Source organism: Ctenocephalides felis, unplaced genomic scaffold, assembly GCF_003426905.1.
Source record: "Ctenocephalides felis isolate EL2017-DRISC unplaced genomic scaffold, ASM342690v1 CF-g0.4_SCAFFOLD_01886, whole genome shotgun sequence".
NCBI classification, from domain to species: domain Eukaryota; kingdom Metazoa; phylum Arthropoda; class Insecta; order Siphonaptera; family Pulicidae; genus Ctenocephalides; species Ctenocephalides felis.
Genome location: NW_020538040.1, coordinates 171,875,529 through 171,899,157, shown reverse-complemented (window position 1 = coordinate 171,899,157; position 23,629 = coordinate 171,875,529).

The window sequence follows — 23,629 nt, the reverse complement described above, 5'->3', positions numbered from 1 at the left end:
CCGTTCACGTTTGAGAGAACCTCACAATTTTATTCAATTCTATTTCACTTTGAATTTTTCATCTAAACGCAGTGTTCAAGAACTATAAATATACATAAAGGCAAAGATTAGATTGTATATGAATAGACAGTGATTTGCTAGGAAGTGTAAAATATTTTCCCAGAGCACATATAAAACATGTTCACGAGACATTTCTCTCACGCTGCTAAAATGATGTAATAATACAAACAAATTGTAAAACATCCATTTAGAATACAAATGTGTAAATTTATATTCATTTTTGAATTTGATATCTGACAACATTTTATATTGTCCTATAAAGCACCACGAACTGACTAACTGACCGATTCTATTTAGGGCATTACCATTCAATTAGAAGTTTTTAGTGAAAAAGGAGTAAATGAAAATAAAAAACAAATGATATATAATAAATAAAATTAATATTGTATTATAAATATGATTTCAAATGTAATAATAAAAATGTAAAAATAATGAAGGCACTTCAATAGATTATCCTAACCCTTTCCACTCGCGAATTCCGAGATTTATATGAATTTTGCCACCGGAGCGGCGGCATCCGAGTGGAAAGGGTAGACTAGACGGCTCATTTTCAAAAGCACTGTTTAAAAATATCTTTAAACCAAACATCTATCATCAAATCTATTTATATAAAATATTTTGATTAATTAATTAATTGGTTAGTATCATTTGAGAACAAACAATGATGCAGTCTAAATATCCAGAAATGTTTATTCTAGAATGCCATTTTAATTTAAATGTAAATGAATGCCTTTATATATATATATATATATATATATATATATATATATATATATATATATATATATGGCCTTGATGTACATATATGAGTATGTACAAAATTATATATACATGGTAGACCTTTCATCAATTATGTATCAAAGATGGGCGCCGGAAAATATATTTATACATGTATGTACGAATTCAAATATTTTGATAATAATTAAATATGGATTATAATTATTAAAAAACAAACATACATTTTTGGTTAAATGTTACTAATAATATAGGATTAGCAAGTCGACATTTGTGAGAACAATAGTACTTGTTACTATATAAACAATCTCGATTTGAATTTTTGTTCAAATAATTAATCCAGAAATAATAACAAATATACACATATATATATATATATATATTAGGGTGGTCCTTAATATAGAAATTTTCAAATTTCTTGCTCCCAGGGGTTCAAATGGTTCCAAAATGATAAAAAAAAATCTCTAAAAGTTTTAGCTCTTAATATTAACTTTTAGATAGAGCGCAATTCAATCAAAGGAATTAGCATGGAAAAAAATCAAAAATTTTTAAAATTGTTTTTTAGATAACTCAGCAAACAAATGAATGAGTTTTATTGAAAATTCGACGCTCTAAAAAATAAATTGTAAAGAACCTGTTTTGTAAAGCGTCGAATTTTTAATAAAACATGACATGAATGGTCACTTTTGATTCACTTATCGTTAAGTTATATCTAAAAGACATCTTTAAAATTTTTGAAATTTTTTCCATGCAAATTCCATATGAAATTTTGATTGAATTGCACTCTATCTAAAAGTTAATATTAAGAGCTAAAACTTTTAAAGATTTTTTTTAATCAATTTGGAACCATTTGAGCCCCTGGGAGCAAGGAAATTCGAAAATGTCCATATTATGAACCACCCTAATATATATATATATATATATATATATATATATATGTGTGTGTGTGTATGTTTGTATGTAGTTAAAACTACATATTAACGTTTAATTTATACATTCGTAGATACTGTTGAATTAAAATGAATCTAATTAGCACAAATATTTTATCATGCTGTTCTTTGCACAAGCAATAAATTCATAAATAAAAATAATTTCGTTGTTTGTTATGGCGAATATTTCAGAATGAATCATTCGCGATTTGATTGTATATAAATGGCGTGTTGTAATAACTTTCCATGAAATATGCCAACGCATTCGTATATTTATCAGAAGTTACAATAATCCTGAACATAAACATTGGAATTGATCCAGAATATAGCAAAATAGATTAAAAGATCTTTGAAATGTTTGCAAAATGCAATTAACTTACAATGCGGAGAAGTAATATATTTAGTAGAGATGAGATCAACCAAATGAAGTTCTTGGAAATATTACGATAGATTCATTAATATTAAAAACACGTGAGCATTATGGCATATACAACTGATGATGAAGAGAAATAAAAATAGATCAACAAATATTTTGTGTTATAAGTAAGATATTACAAAATACTCGTATAAATTTCTAATGCTTTTCTAATTACCGGCATAAAAAATTCTAATTTTACTAGCAGCAGGAAACCCTTAGTGAACTGTTTTTCTTATATACGGAAATACAAGATGAATACAATGGTAGATTCTATTTATTTGTAACCAGTTTTCATTGCATCACGTTAATATACTCTTCTCACAAGATTATTCACGGTGACGTCGCGAAAAAGATTATAAAAATTATACTGGTCAGAACTGTATATAAATAAATATGTATTTTAAAATTGATAAATTTGATTGTTTAGATTGATGGTATACTATATAGTATAAATTACACATTCATGTACAGTAAAACTGCGTTGAGACGATTTCCCAGAACCGCACCAAAAATGCTAATGATGAAAAAAGCGTATTATACCGGATAGCAAAATTCTTTTCGTTTCAAAAATGTATTTCAAAACGATACCTACTCGTCCTAGCCTTTATTCCATGAAAAATTTTATTATCATAATATCAAAAATAGAACTAACCAAAATCCAAGGTACGAGAATACTACACAATGTAAAAAAGCATCGAAGTTGTTAAAATTATATAAAAATGAATATCAAAATAACGTTAAGAGTTAGTTAAAATTTATTGGATATTCATATATTTAAAACAATTTTATCACAGAGTAATGATATACCATATCCTTATACCATGAATTATTTTTGTTTCTAATTATAATACTAGAATAAGTACTGAATGAAGGGTAGTACTATAGCCGAAATGTATGAACATTAATATAAATTAAAAAAAATTAATTGAAGTTACGACCGAGCATCTGAAACTGTTAATACATATATTAACGTCAAATCCAAAATTATTTTTATATATAAGTGTATAATCAATCATACAGGTAACTAATTCCGTTTTTCTTAACCCTTTTTTTTAAAAAAAACTTTCTAATTTTCTAACATTTCTAATATTAGAAATTCGAACTTTCGTTGGAGCTTTGTTATATAATCCACTCATTTATTTTTATTACTTTCATTTTGATTATATTGTCATATTTCTGTAATATTATTTCTTCCATTATTTTATTCATTTTATATAAAAAATTCACTATTTTCTATTTTTCTTAAATATATTGTTTGTTTAAATGCTATCAAGATCATGTTTCTTGACCTGTCCTGAAGATGGACCGTACGTATTTCCGAAACGTCGATAGTAAATAAATAAAGAAATAGTTAAAGAAAAGTTTTTTTTATTACATTTGGATTTTTTGTTCGAAGCTCTACAATATATATACATATATATATATATATATATATATATATATATATATATATATATATAATACAGGTATATAAAATATACAAGCGATCCATATTTATATTCAAGTATATACGCGTACACTTTTATGATGTTTTATATGGTTAATTATTCCACTTATTTTTATTATGTTGCAATAAAATCCCTTTCAACAGAATAATAGAGAATGCTAATGAACTTTCTCCGAGAGATAGCAATACGGAATCAATATTTCTTAATTGGGTTTTTAGATATCCATAGCTAATTCGCATTATAGTAATTATTAGTAAAAATACATGACTTGCAGGTAAATCGTAAGACCATGGAAAATATACTGAATTATAATAACAAAAGGTTATAAATCGTTAAGCAATTTATGAAATTTTGAATTCGGTAGCGCACAATATAAAACAATTATCCAGATCCGATTATGTTCGGACGATTTGGCCATCCTATAAAAATATAATTTTATATCCTCTAAAATGTAATGCTAAAACTAACGAACCTTCCATGTACATGTGATGTTCTGTTCAATGCCGATGTTTAAATATTCATAATTTCATTACCATTGTAGAGGTACATGTGCAGAATAAAATCAAGACGTGTTGTACTCGTATTTCGCCATCGTACCGGCTCTGAGTTAGCTGTAATCCCTTCTTTTTCATATAAATCTTCATGCTCCAATAAGGTTCGGTAAAATAAAGCATTGCTGGTTTGAAGCAAACTCACAAGAGACGGAAATCGGACAAAAATTCTTTTGCAATATAATAAAATATCGGTTTTATAAATTGTACCTGTTTACATATTTTGAAATCCTAAATATTTGCGAGAAATGCATATGAAATATTTGAAACATGCTCAACGCAAAAATATTTCAAAAGATATGCAACAAACAATCAATACTTCATAACAGTTGAAAAAATTTTTGGTTATGGCATTTCAAAAATTAATACTCAAGAAAATCCAATTGTATTAACTTGAGTTACTTTTTTATTTATATTTGCAATTTTTTATATATTCGTAATTCCATTATTAAACATCAGCAAATTTTTTGATAGTACGTAGAATATCTAAATCAGATGCCAACCCATTGATTAGGCGCCCGGGTGTGATTGTAAACCCGGGCGCCCAATTACCTTAAATTTTTTTACTTTAAAATATGAATACTAATATGCTTGTAGTTGGTACATATACATAATTTTTAATTTATTTCATATGATTCTTCGCTAATTTCGAAAATCTCGCAAACTATGCTGAAATTGTTAAACAGCTATTACTTTCCTATTGTTTTTCATCACCTTTCGAATTTAGAGATGTATTATTTTAGCGTGCAAAATGCGCATGAAAACCGATTCGATCAACTTCATTTTAATATATGCATCGAAAACATGCGATCACATCAAATGAATGATCTACTGCTATCTGTTAATCTCTCATTAATAATCATCTCTCATTAATAATCAAATAATTTCACCCTATATTAATAAACTATTGGCTTCGTAATTAAAGTGTATTCTCATAAAAAATAACTGTTTACCATGATCTGCTTATTGGTCGTACTGAAAAAATAATTTATTATTTCTCGAGCACACTTGTATTAATATTTGTTAATATTCTGTAAGGAAATGAAAAATATATTAAAAATACTCAGAAAGAAATGATTGTTCGTTGTGCATGCATACTTTCTTGATCATTAGACCGAATAACAAGCTGTGGACTGCTTACTGCCACGTAACTTCGGTAAATTACAAAGATTTGAATATATAAAGATATTTAGAATGAAAAACAGAATACTACTAGTTGAAGAAATATTGTCTAATATACGAACAAATAAGTAAGTTTGGATTTTTTCTTTTTATATATATATTTTAAAAAATGTTCAACAATTATCATTGAATTAAGGGACCGATTCTGCTTTTAACATAGACCAATGTTAAGGCAAGGCTATGTTACGTAGCGCTCCTCATACAAAATGGTACTAAATACTATTGCCATAAAATTGGTCTATTTACGGCAGAATTTGCCCCTTAATATGGAGATCATGCAAGTCCTTTGAAGTAAATAAAATTAAATATAACTTTTTATTCACTTTGAAGAAAACCGCGTCATTTGTTGTATATCCTAAATTTTCAACGAGTTTTTTCCTCCTAAATAAAATTATGAAGCCAGACTTAACGCTCTACATAATTGCCTCGGTGAACTTTCGAATTAAGTTCGCGGTTTGCATAATTGTCGAAACTGGTGACTTCCAGTGTTAAATGATTTCTATGGTACTTACGCACGCGAGGCGACGACAATACAGGGGAATAAGTAGATCGAACTTTGTCGAATAATCGAAATATGATAAAATTCATATATAATATAAAATATTAAATTTTTTAGTAATCCAAAACAGAATACCCAAAATTTTTGCCTCTGAATAGGTACAAAACGATGTAATCATGATTCAACTCTTGGGGGGCGTAACATCAAGTAAAAAGTAAAATGTAAAGATTTTCAAACATCTTTTCTAATTCCATGCTTTTAAACTCAAAAATCTACGTCATCATCAGTACATGTAAAATTTATAGAAAAAATTTATAGAAAATTTTTAGAAGAATATCATTCCCGTAGGATAAGTTATAGTAATCGCAGAAAAATCGAATATGCAATTTTTTCCACATCTTTGCGTTTCAAAGGTTTCTGAACTCAGAAAAAATGGATGTATATAGTGTGTGTGTTCGTATGTTTGAGCCAATTTTTCGTCCATGATGATATCGGAAGCACGGATCAACAGATTTGAATGGTTCAAAAAACATTCGATTTGTATTGACGGAGAGATGTCCTGATTAGTTTTTGGCAAAGGCAGGTCCTGCCGTTATGGCAGCAATTTACCTTGAGGTACAATGCCATGCGCCACTATTTTTTCAATGTGGAAAAGTGCAGCCATCAGAGAGCACTTTAATTTAATATAAAATTTAAAATATAAACTAAAGTGGCCTCGGACGACTGCATTTCTCTGCATTATAAAATATATATGAAGTAAAGATTTTTAAAACATCTTTATTTTTCCATACGTTTCGACGTAAAATTCTACGTCATCGTCAGTGGTTTTGAATTCTTAGATTATCACTTACTCATATTAACAACAACTTGTAGATAATTAATAATTGGAAACAAGCTCCAAATGTCAGAATCTTGGATGAGCTCGGATGAGAGGATACTTTTGATAGTATTTTATTTATTATTTTTTATTTTTATAAAAAAGAAATACTGACATTTGGCTTGTTGTTTCAATTATTAATTATTTACAAGTTGTTGTTAATGTGTAAGTGATAATCTAAGAATTTCAAAACGACTGACGATGACGTAGAATTTTACGTCGAAACGTATGGAAAAATAAAGATGTTTTAAAGATCTTTACTTTATATATATTTTATAATTAATTATTTACAAGTTGTTGTTAATATGTGTAAGCGATAATCTAAGAATTTCAAAACGACTGACGATGACGTAGAATTTTACGTCGAAACGTATGGAAAAATAAAGATGTTTTAAAAATCTTTATTTATATTTTTTATTTGATGTTACGTGCTCCAAAGAATTAATCATATATATAATAATGACTACTGGCAAATAGTGCTACGTTGCAATTTATAATTTATGTACTTTCGGTTTCTTCTATATAACGTTGATTGAATAATTACTGAATCGAATGTTAAAATTACTCAAATATTTTTTAACGAATCGTTGTATCGTCAATTATATATATTCCGAATGGTTTTCAATTCGAAGGACTAAAATGTCGATCTTTTGGACACCCTCATTTCGTGAAAAAAGTGAACGTTGTACAGCCATGTCGCGTTTTCTTTGGATGAAGACGCACGGCCCGACGAGAGAGTGCCGTCAGCCGTCAGTGATCGCTTGCTCTTCGCACACAACGCCCGTGCGAACCTCCTATAACGCGTATTAACCGGCCGCTCCACTCGGCCACTAATTGGATCTTCTCCGCAAAACTTCCGCTCGGAAAACGAATCGAAAAAAATCATTCCAGTGTTCTATCAGTGTGCTCTCAACAGCTTTTTGATGTGATTGTTCTTTTTTATTTATTTCTTACAATATTTAATAGTATCATTTATGTTATGTTATGTTGAATATTGGCTTGATGTAATATTGTTATGTGCAAGTAGATCAATGTCGTAACACAATGGTTTCAATGAATTCACATGTCTGTTCACGTTTACTTTGACAGGGAATAATGCGCACATGGAAAAATTACAACCCACCAGATCCACCGAGGAGGAGGGCACGATTGAAGGTAATTATTGATTAACTTTTTTTGTGTTAATATACTGTCTATTTGTGTAGCACCTATTGTTTTGTTATATCCGCCATAAATAATGTTTTAAAAATTGAAGCAAATTACATTCCTATGTTAGACTTGGTCTGATTTGCTTATTTGTTTAATGTTCTTTTATATGTTTGTGCATTAAGCTCAATTAAACTTCATATGAGTTATTTGTCTTGTAAATACAAATGTATATATTCTAAACTTCAAATTACGGCCTAATTTATATATATATATATATATATATATATATATATATGTGTGTGTGTAAGTGTGTGTGTAACTGTGTATATATATATAAACAACACATACATATACATACATAAATACATAGGATAGGATGGAGCACAAATATCCAATTCGACTTCGAGCAACGATATTGTGAAAACTAAACCAATTATAACTAATCACCATAAATTACACAAATCAAACAAGCAAGTATGTGACTACCTTCGGTAAAACTCCCAGCTAATTTATCATTGTAGAAATGTATTTTTTTCTATTTTTCAATAAATTGTCACCTGCTCCTTTTTTCCCATAGGCCGGGACGGCTAGGGGGCACCAGGTCCAATGTCTTATTTTAAATTTTAAAGGGATTTTTATTTTTATTATAATAGCCACATTATTCAACACATACAAAATATAAATTTTATGGGTACAGTGATCTGGTAATCTATCAGAAATATTCATCAGCAGAGTTGGAATAACTATTTATTTAATCTATCTCTTGTAAAATTGCTTTTTTTAACTTAAGTTACTTTTTTGTGTTATTGTTCACACCTTTGCCACGGTGAAGTTGGTACTTTTTACCCCACCCACGTGTAATATAATAAAAACTGGTAAATTTAACTTAAAATTAACAGTACATCTTATAAAACAAATAATGTATACTTAAAAATTATATTAAGGTTTCGTAAACTAAACAACAGTGCTCACAACCAATGAAACTAACAACCGAAAAAAAATACTTTTGTTATGAGTTTTCAAATATTGCCGTTTATCTCCATATAGCAAAAATCTTGATGAATCTCGTTGAATCTAAATGAATCTCGATAAATCTCGATGAATCTCGATGATTCTCGTTCGAATCTCGTTGAATCTCGATGATTCTCGTTCGAATCTCGTTCGAATCTCGTTGAATCTCGATGATTCTCGTTCGAATCTCGATAAATCTCGTTGAATTTCGATGAACCCCATTGAATCTCGTTGAATCTCGTTTATTATCGATGAATCTCGTTGAATATTGATGAATCCCGATGAATCTAGTACGAATCGATAAATATAGATGAATCTCAATAAATATCAATGAATCTCTATGAACCTCGTTCGAATCTCGGTCGATCTCGGTCGAATCTCGATGAATCTCGTATGAATCTCATTGAATCTCGATCAATCTCGTTCGAATCTTGTTCAACCTCGATGAATCTCAGTCGAATCTCGATGAATCTCAGTCGAATTTCGATGAATCAAGATGACTGGTTATACATCTTCTTCCCTCTATTTTCAAATATTGTTGTTAAAAGATTTTTAACTTTGCTTGTTTTTGAGATATCGGTGGTGAATATTTTTAGCCGCGGACCTTTAAGCCCTACATATTTTATTGACAAAATTCATGTTTTCTATTGATGTTATGAATATACACATGACTATTAAACTCTGATAATACATACGTCAACACCAAATTCAAAATTATCAGTGGCGGATCCAGGGGGGGGGGGTCACGGGGGTCATGACCCCCCCCTGAGCCTGTTTTAGGACTTAGATAAAACACTAATTCAACAACAAAATTACTTCATAATGATCTTATTTATGTATTTTGTTACCAAACATATTTTACAACTCGAATATTTAACTGATTGTAGACGAATGGCGGAATCAAAAATCCTAAAATTTAAGGATTTTCTAATCGTATTGCGAATATATGTTTTATTACAGTTTAGGAAAAAAAAATCATTCAAAAATCAAAATAATAAACTGATTGTGAGTGGCCCTTATGCATGAATCCTATTAATAGACGCCTTAATCAACATATAAAATAGTGGTGTATGGCGTCGTGCCTTAAGGCAAATTGCTGAAACTTCCCGTACCGTAACGAAATGTTCGAGGAATATTAAATGTTTTCAAATAGATTGTTAAAAATACTGTAACAATGTCCAATATTTATAAAAATTATATAAACTGAATTGCAAAGTTAAAACTATTTATTTAAAGTATATAAGTTTTAAACTTAAGTCAGAATTAAAATTAAAATCTGAATTATTTTCGATATACAAAAAAAATAAATTTTGAAAAAAAAAATTGAAACAATTTTTTTTCAAAAGCAATTATTTTGTCAAAACAAGCAGAAAGTTCTTTGAATCATTCAAATCGGTCGCTCAGTTCTCTCAAAAACTACCATTTTTTGCACATTTGTCTCTGTATCTTCGAAATGGATGGACCTGCCTTTGCCAAAAACTAATCATATCTTCTCCCAATCATTACAAATTGGATGTTTTTTATGTCATTCAAATCGGATGCTCCGTTCTCTCAAAAACTCGATTTCTATTTTCTGCACTCTTTGCACTTTATCTCCGTAACTGCTGGACATGCCTTTGCCAAAAACTAATCAGCACATCTCCCTATTAATAGGAATCGATTGTTTTTTGAACCATTCAAATCGGTTGATATGTGCGCCCTAAAACGTGGACAAAAAAATGCGGACATACAAAACACACACACACACGCACATCTATTTTTTCTGAGGTATGCCAAAGAGTTCAGATATCTTCAAAACGTCGAGAAATGCAAAAAATCATTTTAGATTTGAATGAATTTTTTTGCATTTCTCGACGTTTTGAAGATACCTGAATACTATGGCATACCTCAGAAAAAATTGACATGTGTGTGTGTGTATTTTGTATGTCCGCATTTTTCTGTCCACGTTTTGTCTATCACTGTAAACCATTTTGAAGTGAGAAACTATTGCAATTTTTTTCAAATATAGTAGTGATTTTTGAAAAATGGTTTGAACTAGTGGGGTGGGTGGCATCGTGCCTTAAGGCAAATTGCTGGAACTTCCCGTACCGTAACGAAATGTTCGAGGATTACTGAATGATTTCAAATAGATTATTATAAATATTGTAACATTGTCTAATATTTATAAATATTATATAAACTGAATTGCAGAGTTGAAATTATTTGTAAAGTATATTAGAACTATAGTCAAAATTAAAAATAAATATTTTCGATATACAAAAAACTAAAAAAAAAAAAAACTAAAAAAAAAAAAAAAATGGGACAATTTTTTTTTTCCAAAATCGATTATTTTGTTAAGACAAGCAGAAAGTTCTTTGAATCATTTAAATCGGACGCTTAGTTCTCTCAAAAACTGCCATTTTTTACATATTTAGCTCCGTATCTTTAAAATGGCTGGGCCTGCCTTTGCCAAAAACTAATAAACACTTCTCCCAATCATTACTAATTGAATGTTTTTTAGATCATTCAAATCGGATACTCCGTTCTCTCAAAAATACGATTTCTATTTTCTGCACTCTTTGCTCCGTATCTCCGAAACGGCTGGACCTGTCTTTGCCAAAAACTAATCAGCTCTTTTCCCTATCAATAGGAATCGGATACTTTTTGAACCATTCAAATCGGTTGAACCGTGCGCCCTAAAACGTGACTGGAAATTTGTATCCACACATACATACACACACACACACACACACACACACACACACACATCCATTTTTTCTGAGGTATGCCAAAACGTTCAGAAACCTTCAAAACGTCGAGAAATGTAAAAATTTTCAATTCCGATTTTCGGCCCATTACAATAACTTACCCTACGGGAAGTTAATAATACACATTGATGGAAAATAATCCAAAACTTTAATTATCATAAGTAAACCACTTAGTACGTTCATTTAGAGCAGAAACTCTATCGCCATGTAAAGTTTCACTTAAATCGCAAAAAAAATTACAACCTATTATGAAAAAGAAACGACTTGACCGATCTTCGCCAGAAACCATTTATTTCCAAATGATATCAATCGAATAGTTTAAGCAAAAACGGCTAAGAATTTTTGACAAAAACATGGACGATAATTTTTGCACTTTTCTGCCAATAGTAAAGAAACGGATCGACCAATTTTCTCAAAAAACTAATCAACGCAAGCGCTTATCCAGTTTCATTTTATAGTTTTTAAATTTTAACATCGGTTCAGACGAGAAAACGTCGAGGAAAGGTCAAAATTTGACTCACGTCGAAGACGCAGATTATTTTTAAAAAAATACACATATATAAGGTTAGGCGGGTCCAATTTAACTTTGAGCAATTATATTGTGAAAACTAAAGAAAAAACATAACAACCAATAGGACACATCAAATAAAAAGCATCTGACTATGTTTTAGTCCAACTTCCAGCTAATTCATCACTGTAAAAATGTGTTTTTTTCTGTTTTTTGAAAATTTGTCACTTGGTCTTTTTTACCCCATAGACGGGGTAAAATCGGACGGCGAGAGGACAAACAATCCAATTTACTATTCTTAATTTTAAAGGGGTTTAGCTACATTATTCAACCAATGAAAAATATGAATTTATTTTATAGATACATTTTTACAGAGATAACTTTATATATAACCTTAATTTGATATTTTGTCCAAAATATTCACCAGCAAAGTTGAAATAAATATTTATTTAATTTATCTCTTGTAAAAATGCTTCTTTTAAAGTCGTAAGAATCAGGGTGATGGCTGGTTGTACATTTTTCCTTCCACTTTCAAATATTGTTGTTAAGAAATCCTTAACTTTACTTTAATCCTTAACCTCCTTGAGATATCGGTGGTGGACCTTTTTACCCGCGAAGCCCCGTTCTATCTTATATGTATATATATATATATATATATATATATATTAAATTTGTTACATACTCATTGAGGACTATAAAAACTTTTCAATTATGACCCCCCCCTGACGCCGAAGCTGGATCCGCCACTGAAAATTATACAATATAAATTATATATATATATATATATATATATATATATATATATATATTTATGTGTATATACTTGTGTGTAATACCCGCAATGAGAGTTCGCGCAAAATGATTTCTTGTAGTTAACGCTTTCAACAATCAGTTAGATCCAATCTTTAGTTGTTCTCCTTTAAAATGTTAAAACTTATTATTTATTTGTCTGTGCATTGTTTCTTTTATCAATTAATGAAAATATCATTATCAAAACTATATGAATATTTTATGTAATACTATTATGCGACAAAGAAATATATTGTGAAAATATTGTAAGATTCCAAGAACGGTTTCGATCGGATGCAATAACGAATAGATTATTTTCCTTTGTGGCTTTACATCGAGAATTGTGGTCGCCGGGACGAAGATTGAGTCGTTGCAGAACTAGGCTAATGCTGTCTTTGGCAACATCAGCACACAGCTCGGTGTGTTTTTGTATACTTTGTATACCAGAGAACACAAAACTATCTTAATCGGGCGTTATGTCAATATTTTCTCTATATCATCGCTAGAACAACGTCCATAACATTTGTTATCGTCTTATATATTCATTCTTTCATTTTATTTAATTTAATTTCATGATTGTTAATTATCTTAGTGGAGTTTATGATTTTGAATTATGAAAGAGATGCTATAAAGGATTGTGAAGAAAAACACCTTAAAATTTTTACATCTTAAAAGCTCTAATATCCTGATGGTTGGATATATTTAGTATGATTTGTCTTGCAAATTCATTCTTCAATATTCAATTATAATAGTAGATTTAATGTAAAATTTGGTTTGGAAAAGGGAATGTATAGATGACTATGAAAAAAACACGTTCATATTCTTCACAACGTATTGCAGATTACATCAAAATCTCAAATATCCTAATTGTTTGATAAATTAAGTATCAATCGTCTCCTAATTATGTTTTTCGTTTTTTTATTATCAAGTTAATTAAGATTAAATTTGATTAGATTAAATTTGATTAGATTAAATAAAGCAAAAACAACTAACACTTTTCATATGAGTCAAAATCAGTAAGTTGCGGTTTATATCACCAAAACCTCTAATATACTAATTGTTTGATATCATCAAGTATCATGAAAATAATCTGAAAATGCGAAGGTAAACATAATTAGTTATTAAAAATAACAAAGGTAACATTTTAAGCATATATTTTAAGCCAAAACTCAAATATCCTAATTGTTTGATAAATTAAGTATCAATCGTTTTCTAAATTTATTTATCATTTTTTTATTATAATATTAATTTTGATTAGATTAGATTGAGTAAAAACACTCTAATACTTTGCATGTGAGTCATATTCAGTAAATTGCGATTTAAATCACCAAAAGCTCTAATATCCTAATTGTTTGATAAAAATTATGAAAAGAAACTAAAAATGCGAAAGTAAAGGTAACTATAGTAGCATTTTAAGCTTTTACGTTCTATACAATCATCTAATAAATGATATTTCAATATGAATCTTTTATAAAATTATAGCGCTTTAAATCACAAAATGCTCCTATATCCTAATTCTTCGATAGATTTAATATTATGAAAAGAAATTAAAAATTCGAAGGTAAACACAAATAATTATAAAAAACAAAAATAGTAAACATTTTAAGCATCTAATTCGTGTCACTCTAATAATCATAATTTCAATATGAATAATAAAAGTTATAAAATCATTACAGTTTAAACCACCAAAAGTTCTAATAACCCAATTGTTTGATAAATTTAGTGTCATGAAAAGCAATTGAGAAATACTAAGGTCAACATGAATATTATTAAATATACATATTAAATATATTTTAAGCACTTAGTACACGTTCTATATAGTCATAAATAATAAATCATAATTTCAATGTGAACTTTTTATAAAATTTACGACACATTTCAGACAATGTGCATCTCTTGTTCAATTAGTTTTTTATATATTATTCAAAAAGTAAATTCAAATTCAAGAAATAAATAATAATATTCAATAAAAATATAATTGAGTATTAAATATTCATACCAGGACGCTCAATCAATGGATTGGCATCCGATTTAGACATTCTAAGTACTACCAAAAAATTTGCTGATGTTTCATGATAAAATAGGTGAAAAAATTAATAATAATAAGAAATTTAAAAATAAATATATAAACCTAAACCTGTACCATTTGATTAATTACGTGTTTTTTTATTAAGTTTTGGAGTTTTATAAAATCTCCAAATTCTTCATTTGAAACCATCGACCTCCGGTTATAACTTACAATTTACAAGTGATGAAATTTATTTAGAAGCGTCAGAAGATCAAACGCATTGAAAGTAATAATTTTAAATTTTACTTTGAGGACTTCAAACATATGAATTGCTTTCCATGTACATAAAGCTGATTGATGCAAACACTTGAATTCAAACCATTAAAACTTTGTTCGTTAAAATATTCATTTTGATAACATGCTGGATAAATATGTTTTTCTCTGCGATCCAGGAATTTTTTTTTAATTGATAATGCTATTTATGTTTTTATTAAATAAAGCTGCTCTCAAAATATTTATTATTTAATACAATAAATACGTTGATTGTTCGAAATTAATTACTGATGTATGAAAAGCCTATTAGACAACTAGAAATGTCTATTCTATCTCCGAATAGTAAATATATAGTTTAGACAACTTGTTAAGTTATTTCTGTTTATTCGTGTGTTTTATCATCTGTGATGTTGAAAAATATATATTTTAACACTGTGCACATACTCAACAATGTTTTCATATGTTATATTAGAATACAAAATTTCATATTAATTGCCACTGAATTATGGCTAAGATGCTAGCCGAAACGTATGAATTTTAAATAAATTTCTAAAAACTCTCATAGTATTTTCATTGATGTAACACCCGACTTTTAAACTCAAATCAAATATATATATATATATATATATACATTTACCCGCATCAACAAAGTTACTAGTATAAAATACTAGTAAATACTGGATTCGTTTATTTTGTCCTATCAAATAATTATATATCAAACATTCATTAGTTATATTCAAAACAAAATCCAAGCTTCAATCAAATGATTCTCATTATAATCATTATCTGTTTGGATGATGACTCCATAAACATCAATTAGGTAAATTGAGCTCTATACTAGTATATAAAAATATCTATATAGAAATTTATATTACTGAGGTTATTAAATATATCGTTTCACTTTCTTGGTATTGTGTATATGAAATAAATTTAAATTTACATCTCAGTTGACATTTTTATGTCGCCTTAAGGGGTAATATGACTACATACATTATCTCGTGACAGATATAGTATCTTGGCCAAGATAATCATTATGGATATTACAAATTATAAAACATGGTATATATATATATATATATATATATATATATCTGCTTCCCTTTGATCGTTGTATAGAGTTGGATAATTAAAATTTATGAAATTCAAAACGATTCATTTTATATTAACTGAAGTATTTATGCTTTACATCTATTAAAGGATTTTTTTTAATTTGAAAAAAAAACAAAGTTTTTTATTAATTAATATATAAAGCATAGAAAAAAAATCGGATATTTCACTGCTAAATAATTAAATAATAATAATGATTCTATATATCGGTATATAATTATATATAATTTCTTTAAAACTTTTTAATAATGTGTTTGGATCTAAAAAGTTTCTCCTTTGTCAGGATTGAGTGGAAAATGGTTGTAAATTCTATTTATGATTAATAATTAAATTGAATAATAGAATTAATTCAACTCAATAAAAATCGAAAGAATTTATTTATATTTTAGAATTTAAATATTATTTACCTTGAAAGCATGCATAAATTTTAAATTTTTAAATTCACTACTAATATATGATTCATATATTACATATATTACATATAAATAGATAAAAAAAAGCTTTTGATCAGACTTTCATCTATATAATAGAAAGAAAAGCTAAAAAGTTTTTTTAAAAAAAAGTGTTATCGACATCCATACGTTTAGAGTCTCAGTACTCTTCTCCTCAGTGGAAAAAGGCACAAATAATTTTTACACTTACTGCAAAATGGCTGTTATCTTATGCTTTTCTACTCAACTTGAAAGTTTGTAAAAAAAATTAAGACATATTTTTTTTTATTTTCTGGGTGGATGGCTGTAAAAAAGCTTTTTCTTCTTTTTATCTATATACCTTACACCCTCTGAAAGATTAACTCACACACCTGCATTTATAAATACAGGTATATATATATATATATATATATATATATATATATATATATATATGTAGGGATGTGGCCAAAGAAGCCGCAATAATTGTTTATTTATTCAAATTATCCTACTAAACGTGGCAGAAGCTGGCAGATATTTCCTACAAAATGGGTCAAAATAGTTTCAAGCGAAGTACGTTTGCTGAACAAACTTCAAGGGTACATCTTAGTATTTCATATTGAACGTTAGCAAACTCCGTTAAACTTGGTTTCGTAATATCTTTAAAGAAGTTTTGCTGTCGAAGTTCGTCTTTTCTTTAATGTTTTGATTTTCAAACTTTTTGTTTGAATTTATTTATTGAACTAGGCAATGATTTGGAAATGATATAATTTTAATAGGAAGTTTAGGGTAAAAAGTTTTTGCGATACTCTAGTATAATTATTACAAAGACTAAACTATGAACATTTTCAAATATGTATAAATATTTTATTTATAAAATGCATCATCAAATAAAAATAAAAGATCTTATAGTATTTTTATTATTTCCATACGTTTTCCAAGGAGGACTAACCATTTAGATTTATAACTTACATTCCAATATTCTATCAATAATTAGTCACAATTTAGCATTTGTGAATATTATATAAATTAATTAGTTTTAGTTCAGTTTAAATTACCAATTAAGATGATATAATATAATATGTCAAAACGTATGAAAATAACAAAACATACAATATTTTGCATTTTTATTTGATGTACTGCGCTGAAGATTTTGATATATATATATATATTTATTAGGGTGGTCCTTAATATGGACATTTCGAATTTCTTTGCTCCCAAGGGCTCAAATGGTTCCAAATTGATAAAAAACAATTTTCTGAAAGTTTTAGCTCTTAATATTAATTTTTAGATCGTGCGCAATTCAATCAAACTTCGTATGGAAATAGCATGCAAAACATTTTAAAAATTAAAAAAATTTTTTTTAGGTATAACTTAGCGACAAGTTTTGAATAAACCTCATTAATTTGTTCGCTAAATTATACCTAAAAACAGTTTTAAAATTTTTGAAAATTTTTTCATAATTTCAAAACTTTGATTACTATTATTGCGCATTATCTAAAAAATAATATTAAGAGATAAACCTTGGAACCATTTGAGCCCTTGTGAGCAAGGAAATTCGAAATTGTCCATATTAAGGACCTCCCTAATGTTATATTAACCGATCTGTATAATTAAAAAAACTTTCGATTCGTATTGATGGGGAGACATGCTAATTAATTTTTGGCAAAGGCAAGTCCAGCAGTTTCGAAGATACGGAGCAAGAAATGCCAAAAATGGTAATTCAGTTTTTGAGAGAACTTGAGCGTCTGATTTGAATGATTCTATGTCATTTTTTTTTTTCAAAAATTCAAGACTCCCGAAAATCTAATTGTTTCAAAGTTAGCGAAAAATTTTAAAGATTCTTTAAAAATTACAATTTGTGATCCGGGAAAAACCAGAAATTTGCCTTAAGACACAATCCCATGCTCCACTAGCCATACGATCATATCATATATTCAAATTTAATCATTAAATTTATCATACTATAAATTTTATACATTTATACAATAATTTATTTTAAATAAATAAATTTTTTAAATAAAATAAGCAAGTTCTTCAGTGCTAAAGTCTTCTAAGGATATTAGAGTTTTGCCATTTCATGTCCCTTCAAAGACTTATGTAACTTTCAAGTGCAAGTTTAGTAAAATTTCTACAAATTTTATTAAAAACATTCATGTAAGATTATCATATACGTCTCGAATTGGCTGGAACAGTCCCGAAAGTCTACCTTACATTCAGGTTTTTACTTTACGGCCAGAAACGGTATCTCAGTTTTTAGGAGAACGGAGCATCCGATTTTAATTATTCAAAAAACATTTTACTTGTATTGACAAGATTAAATTTTTGGAAAGGCAGGTCTAGCGGTTATAGACTCTCAATAAAAAGAAGTTAAAAAAATGTTATTTAGCGGTCAAAAATGTTTATTGCATGTACATTAAATTATCAGGTATTTTATAGAGATTTTAATAATGTGTACACATTTTATGTAATTTTTTTGTGTTTCATACCAAGATTTTTAATTACGGTACGGGAAGTTCTAGCAATTTGCCTTAAGGGTTACACCCCACTAGTTATTTTTTCGTTGATATTTTTACTATTGTTTCACATAGCTTTAACACAAAGCTTACAGTCATAAAACCGATATACCGTGTGCCCGCGTGCATGTGCGACGATGTGGCGGTCAGACGGTTTCAAACGAAATAAACCTCACGCGATAATATCGATTGGCAGTGTCATCAGTCACAGACCAGGCCCTGAACGCCGACATTAACAATTCACCAGGAGGTCTCGCCAAATGTGTGATATATAAAATGAATTTATTCGAACATGGAAATAATGTATAAACGTAATAACGCGGGTCGGGCCACTTAAGGAGGCCGACAAAAGGGAGGATATGGGATGAATTTGTAATATGATTCACGAAATGAAAGTAAAATTTGTTGAGTTATTGTGAAGCCTATGAACTAGTCAATAAAGTATGATACAATAATAAACCGCTTCGTTTAGCGCTCTTTATTTTAGCCAGGGGATTCTCCAAAATTTGGAAGAAATCTTATTGTTAGAAGAAATAGTGGAATAAGTAGAACAAACCAATTAAAATACAAAGAGTCTTTCTGATGATGATCTGAAATGATCACCAGACCAACAAAATCAAAAAATAAAATTTTTATAGCTGTGACTTCGAAAAAGAGCAAAAAGAACTTTCAATGGTATATGTAAATAAATCTTAGATCTTAGATTCTGACTGATATTTTAGACCATTTTTTTGATAATGATCCAAATTTTGACCAAAATTCAGAAGCAAGTTTAGGGTATTATAGAAGCTTAATCTCCACTTCAAGAACTTCTAAAAAAAACGCAGGAAAAAACGCAAACTAGTGGTGCATTAAGGCAAATTGCTGGAACTTTCCGTACCGTAATGTAATATTCGAGAAATGGTAAATGCTTTCAAATAATTACTGTACCTTTTATCATTCGTATTTTATAGAAAAAATATAAGAGCTTATACATTCGATGACGACGTTTATAAATGTTTACATGAAGAGTAAATATAAAAGTAATATTTAATCAAGCGGAGTTATAGTTAAAGGATCTTAATAAAAAATGCAATTTACAAATTTTCTTTATGAAATAAATTTTGTTTTGTTTTACTCAAAAACTAATCGTTTCTTAACAATTAAAATGTTTTTTAAACCATTCAAATCGGATGCTACGTGCTCTCAAAAACTACAATTTTTTGCACTTTTAGCTCCATATCTCCGAAACGGCGGGAGCTGTCTTTGCCAAAAACTTCTTCTCATTATTACAAATTGAATGTTTTTTGAATCATTCAAATCGGATGGTCTGTTGTCTCAAAAACTTAATTTTTATTTCCCTACTCTTTTCTCCTTATTATCTCCTAAACAGCTGGACCGACTTTTGCCAAAAATTAATCAGCACGTCTCCTTATCAATAGAAATCGAATGCTTTTTGTATTATTCAAATCACACACATTCGCAATACACACACTCATACACATACATCCATTTTTTCTAAGGCATGCTGAAATGTTCAGAAACCTCTGAAACGTAAAGGTATGCAAATATTTTTATTTCCATTTTTTTTATTTTTGGCTTTTTGAAAAAAGGCAAATAATTGGAAACGCAGATTAGATTGAATAATGTGACTAAATCCAAATTTTGTTTGTTTTTATACGTATATGGGGTTATAATATTTCAATTTTTGTTCAAAATAAATAATTGCTTATTGAATTTAATGCATAGAAAAATTTATAACCATCTTGCCCTAACCCAATTATTTTAATGTTAAGTTAACCCTTTCCACTCAGATGCCGGCGCTCCGGCGGCAAAATTCATATGAATCTCGGAATTCGCGAGTGGAATGGGTTAATATAGCCCCGATTAGCGCTATTTCGCTCTACGTTCTGCTTCGATGGAATGTAACCACCGCGTTAAGCGGGGTGTTACTGTATATGAAATAATCCTTTTTTTTTCTTTAAAATATGCTTGTATCGTAAATCTCCTTGTCTATGTCATTTATTACATATGTTGTGCCGTGTACGGCAGCCGCAGTGTGCAATTATTTTCAATTCAAAACGTATCCGGCTTAGATTTAAATTGGCAGGGGATCGAGAAAATGCAAAGTTTGTGTACACGATAGCATGTGACATATTTACTATATTTGCATTCGAAAGCTTTTATCGGAATTTATCGTTCGAAAAATATTTGCGGAATATCTACAATACTGTGCATATTGTAAATGTCGTAAATGACATTACACTTTTTTGAGGACGTCTATTGTAATCAAAACAATGTGTAGAATTGCGTGAGGTTGAACGTTAAAATAATTTAGTTAGCGTGTTTTAATTTCGTGTAAGAGAGAAATAATTAGATTAAAAGCAGACAGAAAATTACATTAAATTGCTGACTAAAATTTTGGGTTTTGTTTACAAAAAAAAATAAAAATAAGTCACTGATATAACTATTAACTATAACTATTAAATTTTTATTTTAAAATCATTATATATAGGGTAGAGCGAGGATTAAAGGTCCGCGGGTAAAAGGGTTCCGATATTTACAAAACAAATGAAGTTACGAATTTTTTAACAACAATATTTGAAAGTCGAGGAAAATAGATGTATAACCTGCCATCATTTTAATTCTTACGACGTTGCTCACGGGATATAAACGCCAATGTTTGAAAATTCATAACAAAAGTTTTTTGTTTTTGAGCACTGTTGTTTAATTTACGAGACCTTCATATAATTTTTAACTCTACGTTATTTAAATCTTTCATATTATGTATTGTTAATGTTGAGTTAGATTTAACAGTTTTTTTTATATAACCCTATAAAAACTTACACGTGGGTGGGGTAAAAAGCACCAACTGAACCTCTACGTTGGCAAAGGTGTGAACAATAAAAAATAGTAAATAAAAAAGTAAATTATGTTAAAAAAAAAGCAATTTAACAAAAGTTAACTTAAATAGTTATTCCAACTCTGATGAATATTTTGGACGAAATACCAAATCAAGGTTATTTACAGTGTTATCTCTGTGAAAATGTAGCCAAGAAATTTATATTCTGCATTGGTTGAATAATATAGCTCAATTAAAAATTAAAAATAAGATATTGAATCTGTTTTCTCCCTGATCGTTCCATTTTACCCGGTCTATGGGGCAAAAAGACCAGGTGATAAATTTTTGAAAAACAGCAAAAATAACACATTTCTACAATGATGAATTTATTGAGAGTTTTACTGAACCTAGTCAGATAGTTGTTTGTTTGATATATGCTATTTGGTTTGGTGATATGATTGGTTTAGTTTTCACGTTATAATTGCTCAAAGTCAAATTGGACCTTTATGTGTGTATTCAAGAAATTGTCGATGAAAATTTGTATTCGCACATACACACACACTTAAATACAACCAAGGACCACTTTATAGAGAGCATTTCCCTAAATAATTAAGTAGATTTAATTAAAATTCAATACTTTGTAATTAAGGATGACTTTATTAGACATCGATATTTTTTGTATACTTTTTTATTTTTGTATATAAAATCATGATATACTTAATCTATCTTGGAGCTAGTTTGCTTCATACTGATGTCAAAATGTTTAGAAACCTTAGAAAAAGATGTAAATAAAATTATTTTTTATTTTTACGATGACTATAACTTATCCTATAGAAATTTAAAAATATGATAACTTCTCGTTATTTGTAACCGATCATATTTTTAATAAATTTTATACATTCAAACAATCATTTATTTTTAATAATCGGTGGGTTAGAATAATTTTTTTAAATGTCATTAGCAATATGCTAGATTTGCGTAACACCATTAACAATGTAATAAGTACACGGATGTAGAATTTAAACGAATAAATATTTTCATAATGAGTTATTTCATGTTGAAAAAAAGATTCAGCAATTAATAGAGCAAAAAATTGCAAAATGGTTTGAAATACTTTCAATACCATACTTTTTACGCAATCTGAAGATATGAATGTATCATAAATATTGAAAACGTTTATGTACGTACATAATCGTATTTTGTAATATTCGTCTAAAAATGTTTTAAATCTATCGCTGCCGATTTCCGCGCTGGATCGTGAAATCTTTATGCGTCAGTGCGCGCTCGAGTTGAAATTTGAACATTTGTTTCTCTATGATAAACAACCAGAAATGAGAAAAATGTGATATACATTAAAGATGGTTCAGATAAAATATGAAAGGAATGAAAGAAAATGACTGAAAAGGAGCATGCCATGTCGTGAAAAGAAGACTATTTTGTTACTCTGGTATAAAAAGGCTATCTAAATAATAAATATCCAAGCTTTATACATGCTAGTCATTTGCAATTCAAATGCTCAAGTTATAAAATGAAGACGACTGGGTATGATCCGATTAAATTGTACCTTTTATTTTTCTAGAAATCCACTGAA